At 42.1% G+C, this 17,876-nt stretch overlaps 1 pseudogene; it reads right to left on the bottom strand.

Moving 5' to 3' along the window:
* LOC101607469 overlaps nucleotides 1-17,876 on the bottom strand; it is a 116,628-nt pseudogene that overhangs the window by 57,846 nt on the left and 40,906 nt on the right.

Genomic DNA, 17,876 nt, shown 5'->3' with positions numbered 1-17,876 from the left:
TGGCCCTTACCTCTCCCCCCATCCTAGAATCCCTGCCTTCATTCTCAACATTATATAGGCAACTGCCTGTAACAATAAAGCAAGTTCCTGCTTCAACAAGACTCCTGACTCAGTGTGGTTTTTCTCCAGTGACTAGGAGAGGTTCTGAGTCATCTGACATTCACCCTCTTCCTCAACCCCTTGGGAGGAACCAGCAGGCCTGGTCCTTCCTCAGCACTACTCGCTGGGGGAGCCTGGCACCTATACATAAGTGACCCAAAAGTTTCCATCTCAAAACTTCTAAAGGTGATTAATTCCTTCTGTAAAGTGGAAGGATACAAAATCTCTGCACAAAATCAGTAACCTTTCTATATACAAAGGACAAATATATAGAGAAAGAAATCAGTGAGGCTGTCCCATTTTCAATAGCAACAAAAAATTAAATGCTTAGGAATAATAGTAATCAAGAATGTGAAAGACCTATATAATGAAAACATTTAAAAAAAAAAAACTCAATAAATAAATAGAGGAAGATGAGAAGATGGAAAGATCTCCCATGGTCCCAGATAGGTGGAATTAATATTGTGAAAATGGCAATTCTTCCAAAGCACTATACAGATTTAATGCAATTTCAATAAAAATATCAGTATCATTCTTCACATAGACTGAAAAAAAAATGATCTCACAATTCATATGGAATGGCAGCAGACCTCTGATATCTGAACATATCATCAGGAAAAAAAAAAAAACCCACCCTTTGGAGGTATCACCATACCTGATCTAAAACTATATTACAAAGCCATAATGACAAAAATAGCCTGGTTCTGGCATAAGAACAGAAACATAGACTAATGGAACAGAACTGTAGACTCAAACTACAGCTACTTGATCTTTGACAAGGGTGCCAATAATGTAGACTGTAAAAAAAGACAGCATCTTCAACAAATGGTGTTGGACAAGTTGGATGACCATATATAGAAAACTGAAACTAAACCCACTCATTTCTCCATACAAAATCAAATCCAAATGGATTAAAGACCTCAATATAATACCTGAAACTCTTATCCTACTGAAAGAAAAAATAGGAGGCACTCTACATGATTTAGGAGTGGGGAAAGACTTCCGCAGCAAAACCCCAGTAGCCCAGAAAATTAAACAATCACTAAACCAATGGGATCTCATGCATCTAAAAAGCTTTTGCACAGACAAACATACCATAAGCAGAGCCAATAGATTACCCACTGAATGGGAGAAAATCTGTCAGCTATACCACTGGCAGAAGCATAATATCTACAATCTACAAAGAACTCAAAAAACTAAACAATTTTTAAAAAAATCAAACAACCCACTCCAAATGTGGGGCACAGAACTGAATAGAGAGTTCTCAGAGGAAGAATAACAAATGGCTAGCACGCACTTAAGAAAATGTTCAACATCCCTAACCATCAGGAAAATTCAAGTTAAAACAACCATGAGATTCCACCTTACTCTAGTAAGAGTAGCAATCATTAAAAATTCTAACAACAACAAATGTTCTTGAGGATGTGGGGAGAAAGGAACCCTCATCCACTGTTGGTGGAAATGTAAACTTGTACAACCACTATGGAAATCAATTTGGAGATTCCTGAAAAGGATGAACATCGAGCTACCAACAGACCCAGTTATTCCATTACTGGGCATTTATCCTATATTCTCCATGCATCAATACAGAGACATTTGCTCAACCATGCTTATAGCTGTTTAATTTGTTATAGCAAAGAAATGGAATCAACCCAGATGCCCATCATTGGATGAATGGATAACAAAGTTGTGGTACATTTACACAATGGAATTCTACTCAGCAGTAAGAAAAAATGATACAATGATTTTTTTTAGAAAAATGGACAGACTTGGAACAAATCATCCTTAGCAACCTCACAGAATCACAGAAAGACAAACGTTGCATGGTGTTACTTATCTGTGGTTCCCAACCTGGACCTGCTTGAGTTGCTGTCATATCTGATAGGCAACTCAAGGCCCAGACAATAGGGATGGAAGGGTTTGGGGGAGGGGGAGCTGAAATGGGTAATACAAACACAAAATCAAATCCAAAATGAACTGATATAGGAACCTTTACTCTTGGAGTTAGCCTAAAGATATAAACCTCAAAAGTAGTAGGTGAGGGCACTTGAAAAGTGAGGCTCTGGTGAGGGTGGGATGAAGCCTAAGCTTAAAAGAATTTTTTTTTTCTGTCTGTGACCTGTAATTCCCAGTAACAGAGATTGGTTTCTAAACACATTGAGCTGTTGATGAAAGAGACCTACATGGTCCCCAAATCAAGACAACTTTCTGTCAAAGCACTTGATTACCTGCCTGAGGCAAAAGCTAAGACCCTGTTGCTGAAGACACCATATGCTGCTAACATAGAGCATGGACAGACCTGGAATTCAGGCTGGAATTCAGAAGAAAGCCAGTCCCCAGACAGTTAGCCTGTCTAGAGTTGGAAAGTGCTACATGAGCTACTGGGGGAAGATGGCCAACAACAGTCTGAGCAACCAGAGGTCTAAGAGGTCTAAGCTACTCAGAAGCAAACACCCTGACACGATGTACACACCAGTGCAATAGTGGCACACAGCCTCAGTGGGTAACCCAATAACTTTCTGATTGGCTAAGAGATCTGCTCAGTGTAAAGGAAGCCATATCTGGAACTGGAAACCAGATCAGAACTCAATGGAGACTAAGATTATGCTCTCCAGTGTGAAGTCCTCACTAGTCTTTGGCTAAAAGAGGGTTACATACATCAAATTCTCCTTAAGTTAATAATGCTTATCCCATTTAAACTATGCTAACTTTACTCTCCATTGGGAATCTGTTCTTTTTCAGAAGGTAGCAAGACCAGAGGAGATAAACTACCATTCGCACTTCAGCCAAGCCACAGCTGAATCCACAGAGGCCTGAGGAGATGAGCAAGAAGAGTGCTGTTTCCATGCTGTTCCTGATCATCAGCGCCAGGGTGCTGGAGATAGAACCTGATAATACGCAACACCTACCAAAGCAGAGAGCCAGAGGCTCCTAAGAGCTCATCACTGAAGTAGACTTAAAACTCACCCACCACGGCTGAGGGAATTTTGTGGAAGAGGTGGCAGAAAGATTGTAAGAGCCACAGGTTGAGACAACATGCCCAGAACTATTCCTTAACCCCCCAAAATGATGGACAACTGCTTCCACAACACCTAATCCCTATTCCATGGGGAATACCTGCAACCTCACTGAGAGCTTTCCTAACAGAATGAGGTCAGGGACGAGGGAAAAGAGGGTACCAACACATGATTTATCCATACGAAACATCTGATAATAATAATAATAATAATAATAATAATAATAATAAACATTTTAAAAAGTGAAAACCTGAAATAAGTGCCTAGAAGAGTTCCTGAATCCTCCACTCAACCTTCCACCTTTCAGTCACCTGCTGCTCCTTGGAATCACTTGCTAATGCCCAGAACAAATTAAGTCAAAATTTCCCCAAAGATTTTAACAACAACCCCATTTCTGCAAGATGATTTTGACTCTAGCTTTGAGACCCTTTACCTCCAGGCCCCTGCCTCGTCTCTCATCTCCTCTCCAGACAGACTGGACTAGTTGCTATTCTGGGAGAATGATTTGTTCTCGTCAACCACATTATCTCTTTGCATGTGCAGTTCATTCTTCCTGGAAGGAGCTTCTCCCCTTTGAATAGTTGTCAAACTCCTTCAAAAGGCAGTTCAAACACCAGCTTCTCACGCAGTTCTGCATCCCACCCACTTCTTCCTCTGAGAGTCAGCCAATAAAAGCTATTTAGATAAAGATATCTGCTTGAATCCTGGCAACTACTTTCTGACTTAACTGGGTTAACACTAATTAAAATCACAGGACAGTTAAATCTAATTTTTGACACTTGATAAATGCCAGACATCAATGGATTTTTCATTAACACATTGAACAGCAATGTCTTTAAGTCACTGTTATGAAGACACTTTCCTAATTTCTTTTAGGTGGTTAATCTTCTATGCAGACATCAGAAAGGATTGGATTTCCTGGCTCTCTTGGCTCTTGTCATGTTAGCGGTATAAAATGATTTGAAAAGAAGTCATTTCAGGGATGGTGATGTCCGCTTCACGTTTACCAGGAAATACATAAAAGAGATGGAGCAGATGTCATGGCAGCTTGGGTCACTGTCCTTCCCATGCCCCTTTCTCCTAAGTGGATCCAAAGGGAAGGGCTTGGCATTGATGTTGGATTTTATTCCCTGATCAGCTTTAGGTCCCTCCAGAGTTTGCAAAGAGAAGTGAGCAGGATTTGTTGGGTTATATTTTAGTAATGATAAAGGACAGTCTTGTTGAAGTCAAGTCAACCCAAATGGGCCCTTCTTCCCGACATCCCAGACTGACAGTGACATACGCACAGAAACCCACAAAGCAATATGAAACAAAGATCCTAAGTGTGCAATCACCACATGGCCCAGCAGATTCCTGTCATCACCACAGCCTGCACTGGACCTCTACTCAGCTACCAGATGCACTCCACCATGGGCGCTTCCTCTAAGGGGGCGGCAGAAGCAAGTGGGAATGTGGAGTCACACACAGTGACAAAAGCAGCCAAGGCAGCGGCAGCCCTGCTCTGAGCAAGCCGAGTGTGGACAGCACAGACCTGAGACGGCTTGGGGTTATGTTCACAGACAGTGAGGAGCAGACAGAACGCTCACCTCCCATTTGGCTCCTGTCATCTGCCTGAGAAGACAATCTTCCCCTGTGAAAGGCCAGCACAATCACTTTGCTCAGAGGAAATTGCAGGCTGAGATGTGAAGGGATTTTGGACAAAAGCCCAATCTCTGGGTGGTTTGCTGATGGATAGGCAATTTAAACTCTTTCAGGTAGGAATAGGTTAATCCATTGTAGGTTGGAGGGAAATGGGCCGGAGGACACAATTCCTCTGGTTGTTACCACATTCATTCATCTGTTCCACATACCTGAATTCTTTTTCTTTTGTCTATGCGTTCCCAAGATGGTGTAGCATGGAGAGGCAACTGGGATTTCAATCTCTGCTACAATCTGTTACTATCAACAGTCAATCATGAAACTTCTCTGTTATGATCAGAGGCTCAGCCAGAAGAGTGGGACAGCCAGTCAGGAAAACAAAAGCCATAGTAGGTATTTCACACACAAAAGATTTAATGTAGGCATTGGGTTACACGCACATGGGAAAATTGTAAGAACACAAAAAGGAGATACTGAGGTAGCACTGGGACTAACAACTGAAGTAAAACTTCCTGGAGACCCAGAAAAACAAATGGAAGGAGCTAGTCACAAGGAATGAGGATTTGGGGAGGGCCTCTGAGAGGGCAGCTCCATATCTTGTTCCAGATCCCTTGCTTGCCATCACAGGTGTTGGGCCTTTGGTCACAGTTTCTGAGCAGACACACTTTTCAATGGTATGATAAACCATAGAGTCCTGGGGTAGGGCTGAGGTGGGGAGGCTTTTGTGGTGAAGCTTGGAGAGGATTGATGAACTAGAATAATTCCTGACTTAATAATAAACTCAAGGAGGGCAAGAGCAGAGAGGGACAAGACTTAAATGGATATAGCAACTACACACCTGTATTGGTCATGTATCCATATGTACTGACTCAGCATCAGGTTCACAGCATGGAATAGCATGTTTATCATCTCAGTTTCTGTGAGTCAGGAGTCTGGGTATGGCTTAGCTGGGTCTTCACTTGAGGGTTTTTGGTCAAGGAATCAAATGATGTGTAATATGCCTTTGTTGGTCTTAGATGAGGGGCTCATTGCAGACCAAAGTCCTCTCCATGGTCATGTGGTTGTTGGTAGAATCGGTTTCTTCCCATGGGACTCTTGGTAGTTTGGTTCTTCAAGTTCAGCAGGAGAGAGAGCCTCTGACTTTTTTGAGATTTGCTGTTATATTTTGGTACCGAATTGTAGCCCAAAGGCTCATGTAATGAAAGCTTGGTCCTCAGTGTGGCAATGTTCAGAATTAGGGCTTTTGAGAAGTGACGGATGATGAGGTTCCCCAGCCTCATCAATGTGCTAACACATTGATGGGTTCATAATCTGATGGGCTATTGGAAAGTGACATAAATTTAGGATGTGGGCCTCAGTTGATGGGAGTGGATCAATGGGGCCACAAAGTGTCTGTGTTCACCCCCTCAGTCACCATATGCTTCCTGTTATGATGCACTGCCTCACCACAGGCTCCAAGAGAGGCAAACCACCTGTTACCCCCATTTCTGCCCTTGCAGTGTCTCAAACAGCAGCGGAAAGGAGGAGGAGCAGTGCAGAGAGGGCCAGGTCCTGACTCTGTGCATCCTCATAGGCACAAGGCAAGATGTGACAGGAAGGGAGGGAATCTGGAGTGGAGAATGAAGCACTAATTAGTATCAGACAGGGCACATTCATAATTGGTCTGTTTGCACATTTTATCAATGTATTTATGAGAGTGTGTGTGTGGGTGAAACAGGACCTCCTGCCACTGTAAAAGCACCACATTGTTCACCCAGCTTTACGAAGCTACTGGGGAGTCAAACCCAGGCTTTCAGGCTTTGCAAGCAAACACCTTTAATCACTGTGCCATCTGCCCAGCCTTACTCCGTTCTTTAAAAAACTATTTTATTTAGTTATTCATTTGAGAGAATGAGAGAGAGAGAGAAAATAGGCATTGTAGGGTCTCTAGGCAATGTAAACAAACTCCAGATGCATGTGCTACCTTGTGCATCTGGCTTTATGTGGGTAATAGGGAATTGGACCTGGGTCCTTTGGCTTTGCAGGTAAGCACTTTAACTGCTAAACAATCTCTCTATCACTAATCATCTGTTTTTAACTAATGACTAAAAGTGGCTACAGAACTGTCCATTGCCTATGGTTGTGCTGAAAGAATGAAGGATTTTTCTTATCTTCCATCTAGGATCAGGTGAGGATGACCTACTGAAAACATTTTTTTTATTTATTTTTTATTTTTTATTAGCATTTTCCATGATTATAAAAAAATCCCATGTTAATTCCTTCCCTTTCCCCACACTTTCTCCTTTGAAATTCCATTCTCCATCATATTACCTCCCCATAACAATCATTGTACTTACATATATACAATATCAACCTAATATTTTTTCCCTTTTTTTTTAAATTTTTATTAACATTTTCCATGATTATAAAATATATCCCATGGTAATTCCCTCCCTCCCCACCCCCACACTTTCCCATTTGAAATTCCATTCTCCATCATATTACTTCCCCATTACAATCATTGTAATTACATATATACAATATAAACCTATTAAGTATCCTCCTCCCTTCCTTTCTCCACCCTTTATGTCTCCTTTTCAACTTACTGGCCTCTGCTACTAAGTATTTTCATTCTCACACAGAAGCCCAGTCATCTGTAGCTAGGATCCCCATATGAGAGAGAACATGTGGCGCTTGGCTTTCTGGGCCTGGGTTACCTGACTTAGTATAATACTTTCCAGGTCCATCCATTTTTCTGCAAATTTCATAACTTCATTTTTCTTTACCGCTGAGTAGAACTCCATTGTATAAATGTACCACATCTTCATTATCCACTCATCTGTTGAGGGACATCTAGGCTGGTTCCATTTCCCAGCTATTATAAATTGAGCAGCAATAAACATGGTTGAGCATGTACTTCTAAGGAAATGAGATGAGTCCTTTGGATATATGCCTAGGAGTGCTATAGCTGGGTCATATGGTAGATCAATCTCTAGCTGTTTTAGGAACCTCCACACTGTTTTCCACAATGGCTGGACCAGATTGCATTCCCACCAGCAGTGCAGAAGGGTTCCTTTTTTTCCACATCCCCGCCAACATTTATGATCATTTGTTTTCATGATGGTGGCCAATCTGACAGGAGTGAGATGGAATCTCAATGTAGTTTTAATCTGCATTTCCCTGATGACTAGTGACGTAGAACATTTTTTTAGATGCTTATATGCCATTCGTATTTCTTCCTTTGAGAACTCTCTATTTAGCTCCATAGCCCATTTTTTGATTGGCTTGTTTGATTCCTTATTATTTAACTTTTTGAGTTCTTTGTATATCCTAGATATTAATCCTCTATCAGATATATAGCTGGCGAAGATTTTTTCCCATTCTGTAGGTTGCCTCTTTGCTTTTTTCACTGTGTCCTTTGCGGTGCAAAATCTTTGTAATTTCATTAGGTCCCAGTGGTTAATCTGTGGTTTTATTGCCTGAGCAATTGGGGTTGTATTCAGAAAGTCTTTGCCAAGACCAATATGTTGAAGGGTTTCCCCTACTTTTTCCTCTAGCAGTTTCAAAGTTTCCGGTCTGATGTTAAGGTCTTTAATCCATTTGGACTTAATTCTTGTGCATGGCGAGAGAGAAGAATCTATTTTCATCCTTCTGCAGATATTTATCCAGTTTTCAAAACACCATTTGCTGAAGAGGCTGTCTCTTCTCCAATGAGTATTTTTGGCATTTTTATCGAATATCAGGTGGCTATAGCTACTTGGGCTTACATCTGGGTCCTCTATTCTGTTCCACTGATCTACATGTCTGTTTTTGTGCCAGTACCATGCTGTTTTTGGTACTATGGCTCTGTAGTATAGGTTAAAATCAGGTATGGTGATACCACCAGCCTCTTTTTTGTTGCTCAGTATTATTTAAGATATTCGAGGTTTTTTGTGATTCCAAATGAATTTTTGGATTGTTTTTTCTATTTCCATGAAGAAAGCCTTTGGAATTTTGATAGGGATTGCATTAAATGTGTAGATGGCTTTAGGTAAGATTGCCATTTTCACGATATTGATTCTTCCAATCCAGGAACAAGGGATGTTTCTCCACTTTCTAGTGTCTTCTGCAATTTCTCGCTTGAGTGTTTTAAAGTTCTCATTGTATAGATTCTTTACGTCCTTGGTTAGGTTTATTCCAAGGTATTTTATTTTTTTTGATGCAATTGTGAATGGGAGTGATTCTCTGATTTCATCCTCTGTGTGTTTGTTGTTAGCATATGTGAAGGCTACTGATTTCTGTGTATTTATTTTGTATCCTGCTACATTGCTGTAGGTTTTGATCAGCCCTAACAGCTTGCTAGTAGAGTCTTTAGGGTCCTTTATGTATAGAATCATGTCATCTGCAAATAATGATAACTTGATTTCTTCCTTTCCAATTTGTATCCCTTTTATGTGTGTCTCTTGCCTTATTGCTATGGCTAAGACTTCCAAAACTATATTAACTAGAAGTGGGGACAGTGGACACCCTTGTCTTGTTCCTGATTTTAGTGGAAAAGCTTCCAGTTTTTCCCCATTTAGTAATATGTTGGCTGTAGGCTTGTCATAAATAGCCTTTATTATATTGAGATATGTTCCTTCTATTCCCAGTCTCTGTAGGACTTTTATCATGAAGGGATGTTGGATTTTGTCAAATGCTTTCTCTGCATCTAATGAGATGATCATGTGATTTTTGTCCTTCAACCCGTTTATGTAATGTATTACATTTATAGATTTGCGTATGTTGAACCATCCCTGCATCTCTGGGATAAAGCCTACTTGGTCAGGGTGAATGATCTTTTTGATATACTCTTGTATTCTGTTTGCCAATATTTTGTTGAGAATTTTTGCATCTATGTTCATGAGGGAGATTGGTCTGTAATTTTCTTTTTTTGTTCTATCTTTGACTGGTTTTGATATCAGGGTGATGCTGGCCTCATAGAAGGAGTTTGGTAGAATTCCTTCTTTTTCTATTTCCTGGAAAAGCTTAAGAAGCAATGGTGTTAGCTCTTCCTTAAAAGTCTGTTAAAATTCAGCAGTGAATCCATCCGGGCCTGGGCTTTTTTTAGTTGGGAGATTATTGATAACTGTTCGGATCTCCATGTTTGTTATAGGTCTATTTAAGTGATTAATCTCATTTTGATTTAATTTAGGTAGGTCATATAGATCAAGGAAATCATCCATTTCTTTCAGATTTTCATACTTTGTGGAGTATATGCTTTTATAGTATGTCCCTATGATTTTTTGAATTTCTCTGGAATCTCTTGTGATGTTACCTTGTTCATCTCTGATTTTATTAATTTGTGTCTCTTCTCTCTTTCTTTTGGTCAGATTTGCTAAGGGTTTATCAATCTTGTTTATCCTTTCAAAGAACCAACTCTCTGTTTCATTAATTCTTTGGATTGTTCTTTTTGTTTCTATTTCATTAATTTCTGCCCTAATCTTTATTATTTCTTCCTGTCTACTGATTTTTGGTTTGCCTTGTTCTTCTTTTTCTAAGGCTTTAAGGTGAAGCATTAGGTCGTTTACTTGTGACCTTTCTAATTTCTTAATATAGGCACTTAAGGCTATAAATTTACCTCTTAGAACTGCCTTCATTGTGTCCCAGAGATTTTGGTATGTTGTGTTCTCATTATCATTTGACTCTATATATTTTTTGGTTTCCTTTTTGATTTCTTCATTGACCCACTCATCATTTAGTAGTGTATTGTTTAGTTTCCATGATTTTGTGTATGCTCTATAGCCTTTCTTGCTACTGATTTGTAGTTTAATTCCATTGTGGTCAGATAGAATGCAAGGAATTATTTCAATTTTCCTGAATTTGTTAAGATTTGCTTTGTGTCCTAATATATGGTCTATTTTAGAGAATGTTCCATGTGCTGCTGAAAAGAATGTATATTCTGCAGCCTTTGGATGAAATGTCCTGTATATATCTGTTAGGTCCATTCCTTCTATGACCTCATTTAGTCCATATTCCTCTCTGTTTATTCTTTCCCCGTATGACCTGTCAATTGATGAGAGTGGGGTGTTAAAGTCACCCACCACCACTGTGTTTGGTGTTATCTGTGACCTTAGTTCTAATAGTGTTTGTTTGACGAATTTGGGAGCCCCCATGTTAGGTGCATATATGTTTAGGATTGTAATGTCCTCCTGTTGGAGTGTGCCCTTAATCAATATAAAGTGACCTTCCTTATCTTTCTTGACTAACGTCGGACTAAAGTCTACCCTGTCTGATATTAGGATAGCAACCTCTGCTTGTTTTCTAGGCCCATTTGCTTGAAACACCGTCTTCCAACCTTTCACCCTAAGATAATGTCTATCCTTTGTAGAAAGGTGAGTTTCTTGGAGACAACAAATTGTTGGATCCTGCTTTTTAACCCAGTCTGCAAATCTTTGTCTTTTCGTTGGGGCATTGAGACCGTTGATATTAAGAGATATTATTGAAAGGTGTGTATTTATGTTTGCCACTTTTGTGTGTGTGTGTGTTTCTGATTCTACCTGTGCTCTCTTCTGTTAACTGGTATTTGAGTATAGCTTGTTTTTTCTAGGTTCCTTATATGTGTGCTTTTCCTTTTGTTCAGCATGGAGGATTCTATCAAGTATTTTCTGTAGAGCTGGTTTTGTCTTCAAATACTCCTTTAACCTGCTTTTGTCATGGAATGTCTTTATTTCTCCATCTATTTGAATGGATAACTTTGCAGGATAAAGTAACCTTGGTTGACAGTTGTTATCTTTCAGAACTTGGAATATATCACCCCAAACCCTTCTGGCTTTAAAAGTTTGTGGTGCACTCCCAGTTACCTTGGGTGATTTTGGTCTCAGTCAAGTTGCTGCCTGGGTTGTCGGGCTGCTGTTCTCATTTCTGGAGCTGGGCACTTGCTTTTCCTATGGGGCAAACTGAGCCACTGCTGCTGCCTCTGCTGCTGCTGTAGCTGCCACTGCTGGAGCCACCACTGCTGCTGAAGCTGCTGCTGCTGTGTCCACTGCCGCTGCTCGCCCTGAAGCTGCTGCTGCGGGATCTGCCCCTGCTGCTGCTCCTGGGTCTGCTGCTGCTGGGGCCGCTATTACTGGTGCTGGAGCTGCTGATGTTGCTGCCGAACTCTGCTCCTGCTTGGGTCCCATTGTCAGCCCAAGTTGGCGTGGCCGGGTCCCGGGCCGCTGCTCTGTTCGCTGGAGCTGGGCTCAGGCGGTGGGGGAGGGGAGGGAGCCACGGCTGCTCTGATTCTCTCGCTGTTCCACGTGTTCTTCTACCTCGAGGTCTGCTCCTCCGCTGCTTGCTGCCGCTCTCCCCTCACGTTTCCCGAGTTGCGGAGAGCGCGGTGTGAGGGGAAAATCCCGCACCTGGCTTTCCTGCGGCTCGAGCCGAGTCTGGCGGCTTTCTGCTGCGCTGCGGCCGCAGTGGTTGGCCGAGCTGCCGGAGCTGCTTTTCCCGCCTGTGCAGGCTCTGGATGCTCTATAACTCTTCTACTTCTCCGCTGCCACTTTAATTTCCTATACACCTCACTTTTTAGTAAAAGTGTGTATTTTGCTGAGTTTTTTTGGTCTTTTTCCCCCCTAGGCTGCTTTGGCGTGGTACCTACCCTGCCATCTTAACCCCTGAAAACATTTTTAAAGGTCATAGTAATCAAAAAGTTGTATCTATGCTGTGCTCATTCAATGTATTCATCATCAAAAATCTGAGTAAAGGAAAGTCATGGCGAAGGGATCAGAACGTGTGAAGACACCAGGGCGGGAACAGCATCCCAATGTCTGAGGGAAGTAGTGGCGTAAGTGAATGGGAGGGTGAGGACGCTGGGTCTGTAGAAGTGCAGGATCCCTAATGGACTGGGGCCTACACATCATGGTGAAGAGTGTTGGGTTTTTTTTTTCTCCTATGTATACTGAAGATTTTCAACAGGGAAGTGAGACAGTGTAATTCACATACCAGGTATTCTTCTGGAAGCTTTACATCTTCACCAAGGTCTGCCTGCTAGAGTTCTTGCCTTGTGTTGATGGTTGTACCTCAACCTTATTGGGATTGTCCACGAGTCTTGCAGTTGCCCTATAAGGCCCCACATCTCTCTTCACAAGCCTTCTTGCTACCTTACCTCAGGACTATACCAATTCACAAGAGCAAACACAAGCTCCCCCACACACTGCTCCTGCATCCTCACAGATGCATTGGTTATAGCTGGCTGCATCAGAGCAGGGCAGAGAGCTCTAGACCTCTGAGAGGTGATGTGGCATCAGTTTTTCTCCTCACTGAATGGTTGGCTAGATAGAAGATACACCCAAATTCTCTCTTTAGGAAGGTTTAATGTGTATCTTGAGAGCACCTGCCACATAGCTCAGGTTTATGAGCACTGAGACCAGATACCTCATAAGGTGCCTGCTTTTAAAAGCAGTGCTCCTGACTTCACTCCCTGTGATCTGAGTTGGATGGCTTCAATTTCTTTGTTGCTATAAATACATCTGCGTTTGTGTGTGTGTGTGTGTGTGTGTGTGGTGTCTTACTATGTAAAATAGGAACCTATTTCCTGCTCCTACTGGAAGTTTCATCTCCTGTCCTTCTCCCCTTCTATCCACCCTCTTCTTTCTGCTTAATATTATCCAGAAAATTCTCCAGAATTTTCCCTCTCCCTCCACTAGCAGCCATTCACTCAAGGTATGGATGATCGTGGCATGTTATTGAGACAGTGGCCACCTGCCAGGACAGGTGAAGGAGGTCTAAGGCACATCACTGGGCATCATGAATATCCAAAATCCTCTATTTCTCAAGTCTATTTGTGTATGGGCCACCTCTTATCTAAGCCCAATTCATCTTACTCTTTCATGCACTCTGCCTTTTCCCCAGCTTCCTTGTGTGAACGAAGGCTCATGATTGTCTCCACCATCTCAAGGGCCTCAGAAGAGGGAAGGACACAAGGCTTCTCTCTGCACCTCCTGCTAGTAGTTGGATTTTGCTGGACTTAAGCTGGGTTTTAAAATATACTGAAATCTTCATTGCAAAAAAATCAACTTAAAAAATATTTGTGTTTATTTATTTGCAAGCAGAAAGAAGAGAGACAGACAGAGAGAATGGGCATGCCAGGGCCTCTAGCTACTGCAAGTGAACTTCAGAGACGTGTGACACTTTGTGCATCTGGCTTTCTGTGGGCACTGGGGAATTGAACTCAGGTCATTAGGCTTTGAAAGCAAGTGCCTGAATCGTGGAACTATCGCCCCAGCATCCAAAATTCTGTTTCTAAAACTAACTAGTCTCCCAGAGACACACAAGGATTAACATCATGTTTGAGGATATTGAGGGTCAGGTAAGATAGCAGATAGCATTTTCTGAAGATAGCCACAAAATATCTTCCCTTGCACAAGCTTTTTGCTTTTCTTATCACTCCCCCAGCAAGAGATTGAGTTTGTATCTCCTTTCTTTCAAATTGGTGGCCCTGCGTGACTATCTAAACCAACAGATTATGGGCAGTAGTGATGCTATATGATTTTAGGGATTATATCACAAAAAAGTATGCCACATGACATGATTCTGTAGTTTTATTCTGCCAACACCACACCCTCAGTGCCATATGCCACAGTTGTCCATCTTTTGTGTGAATGGGTACTAGTTGATGCATAGGGAAATTCCTAGAAAAACCCTGATTTTGCATTTGGACCAGGGTTGAGTTAAAGTTGCTGTTTGGAAGCTGTCTCCTAAAACATCCTCATAGTGCCACGAGGAAGCTCAGGTAGCTCACACAAAGGCCCACAGGAGGGAAAAGGGGGGCTCTCAGCCAGGCATGGTGGCACACACCTTTAATCCCAGCACTTGGGAGGCAGAGGTAGGAGGATCTCCATGAGTTCGAGGCTACCCTGAGAATACAGAGTGAATTTCAAGTCATCCTGGGCTAGTATGATACCCTAGCTTGAAAAACCACAGAAAGGGGGGGGGGCTTTGCATCCACCTCAACTTACCAGCTGTAGAAGTGTGCCATTTGGAAAGTGCAGTTAGGCTGGTCAGATTGCTCAGTGGATAAAGGACTGTTCAAGTATGGGTACCTGAGTTTGTATCCCTAGAACCCATGTAGGAGATGAACACTCTAGCAGAAGCCTGTGTAATCCTAGTGTGCAATGGTAACATGTGAGGCAGAGATCGAGTCCTGCAGAAGCCCACAGGTCAGCTGTCCTGGTGAACAAAGAGGTGAACAAGTGACTTAGCCCAAAGTATGTAGGAAGGCAAGAATCAACACTGAGGTTGTCCTCTGACCTCCATATGTGTGCCAAGGCACAGACACACATACACACACAGAGAGAGAGAGAGAGAGAGAGAGAGAGAGAGAGAGAGAGAATGTACAGCAGTTCCCAATTCTTACCCACATGGGACAGAGATGAGCCATCTCTGCTGAGCCTTCCCTAATTGCCGATCCATGATGTAAAGATTATTTGTTATTATAGTTTGAATTTGAAATGCCTCAAATGCCCACGTATTAAAGCCATGGTCTCCAAGGTAGTAGTATTAGGAGTTAGTGAATACTGTGTGAAGTGGTGCCTTGTGTGTGGTCTGTTTGTCAATGCAGGCATGTAGCCAAATGGGATTATAGGACCCCAGCCCCTTCTTCCTGGGTCTCTCTTTTGCTTCCTAGATTTGCAGTAGAAGCAACTTTGTCCTACTACTCACTCCCTGCCATGATATGTTGCCTTACCACAGCCCCAAAACCTGGCTGTACCAAATCATGGGTTGGAGCCTCCAAAGCACCTTTTACATTTGTTAAGTTGATTTATCGCAGTAATTTTTCATAGTGACATAAAAGCTACCTAACAACAAACTAATTTAAGTCTTAAATCAGAAATAGGTAACAGATACAAATAGGTTAGAGAACCTACCCAAAGGCTAATTCTCAGAGGTGGGACTCAGAACAGTGTCATTCTATTCCCAATCTCTCCTGTTACCTCTATGTTCCATTATGAAATGCTCCTTCTCCCAATGTTCAGATCACAGTATGTAATCCATGAAGATCTTCCTTCTCTCTCTCTTTTCTCTCTTCAGGCTCATAGTCAACACTCTTCTGTGGCTTGCTCAGCAGTCATGGATGGCCATCTCCTAGCACAGAATCTTCCTCCTGCAAAACCTACCTAATTATAGATGAGGTGACATCTTCTTGTGTGTGGAGAGTAGATAAGCCCAAGTCACACAGGGCTGCTTCTTTATCCTAGCATCAATGGACTGTGAAAGCATCTGCCCTGGGTCTCTGGCAGCCCATGAGGATGAGGCCCAGACATTCATATCAGCAGCCAGGGAAATAAAGGACAGATGGTGCTGGAACCTTTGGCCAGTAGGTTCCCTAAAGGCCTAAGATGGCTCTTCAGCCTATGTAGAAATATCCTGGCCTGGAGAGATGGCTCCATCTTAGTGGTTAAGGCACTTTCCTGCAAAGCCAAAAGATCTTGGTTTGATCCTCAGGGCCAGATGCACAAGGTGGCAATGCACAAGGTGGGGCATACATCTTGAATTCTTTTGCAGAGGCTGGAGGCCCGGGTGTGCCCATTTTCTTTGTTTTTCTCTCTCTGTCTCTCCATGCCCCTTTCTGTAATGAATAAAAATATAAGTCCTACCAAATCAGAGAGCCAGAGCCTCAGAGGCCCCCAACACCTCAGCACTGAAGCAGACCAAAAATGAACCCAACATGGCTCAGGGAAATTTTGTGGAAGAGGGGGCAGAAAGAATGTCAGAGTCACATGTTGGGTCATGATTTGCAGAGACATTTATCATACCAATAACTGGGGGCTAACTCCACAATGCACAACCCATTTTCATTAACAAGGAGGGTCTAATGGGAGGAGGTAGATCACAGATGAGCCTAAATAATGGTACCAAACTGCCTGTATTTACTGAAAAGAAAACTAATAAATTAAATTAAAAAATATATATAAGTAGTCTATAAATTGTTTCCCTACTGTTTTTCCTATTGGGTCCTTCTAGTCAGGAGGACATTAGAGAACTAGCAGAAGTATGAGCTCTGGAGGCTGTTCAGTGTCTGTATCCTGATCTTTCACCCTTCTGACCTTGCTGTGGTCTTGCCTCTTGCTTTCATGGTTTTGCCTAGGGCAATGTGTCAAGTAAATGCATTGGCTGAACATAGGAGACAAGTGTCACCAGCCCCACCTCACCTTGCCTCCCTTCTGTAGTTTACCTACCTAAATATCTACACATTCCTATAGCCTGGGCAGCTTGGATGTAAGGTGTGAATGAATGCATTTGTTCATTTACTTATCCTTCTACACATTGCCCACCATCTATTTATTTACCTGTCTGTTGTTAGGAACACTGTGGCCTAGTGGTTTAGGTTGAGGGCCTTGGCTCCAACCGTTGGACCTTGGACCGAAGTACTGACCACTTTGCCATCACCAATTACAAACAAGTCATCATTTTCATCTATCTGTGCCTCAGATCCCCTGAAAAGTGGGAGAATACATGTTAATGTTTCCATTACAGAGTTGTTATGGACGTTACCTGAATTAATATGCAATGTACTTTCCCTGATACCTGGTTAGTACTGTACACATGTTACAGTTTGGCTTGTTGATGTTGCTAACATGTGCTGAGGTCTGTGATAGTGTTTGGAAAAACATAACAGGTGGCCTTCATGAGTTTTAAGCAATAATGACAGGAACAAATGAAGTTTATTTTTCCATTTTCCAGAATTCTCAAATTCCCAAGAGAGACAAGATGTGTTCTTCACATATTGGTTAAGTAAAAGTGCTCTTCAACTTATCTATGCTGGATCCATGTCCCCATAAACTCATATTAAATAGAAACTATTATCATAAGTTAGAAGGGCCATCACTATCCATAACCTATCACAAAGCCTAATCGAGACACTCAATACAGTACACCGTGTCCGTTGCTTCCCCTGGTGACCATGTGGCTTACTGGGAGCCATGACTTGAAGCTGCTAGGCAGCATCTCTAGAGAGAATCAGACTACATATTGCTCAACTAGGAAAAGATCCAAATTGAAAATTAAAAGTATAGCTGCTACTGGTGCATGCTGCTTTTGGACCACTGCAAGATGAAAAAAAATTATCCTAAGTTGAGCCATCCCAAGCCAGGGACCATTGGACTATGTGCCAGTTCAGTGTGCTTGTAAACATGATGGCGTTGG

This window comes from Jaculus jaculus, chromosome 9 (assembly GCF_020740685.1).
Source record: "Jaculus jaculus isolate mJacJac1 chromosome 9, mJacJac1.mat.Y.cur, whole genome shotgun sequence".
Classification (NCBI taxonomy): Eukaryota; Metazoa; Chordata; class Mammalia; order Rodentia; family Dipodidae; genus Jaculus; species Jaculus jaculus.
Note: the sequence above shows the minus strand (reverse complement) of the source record. Positions and strands in the feature narration are given on the sequence as shown.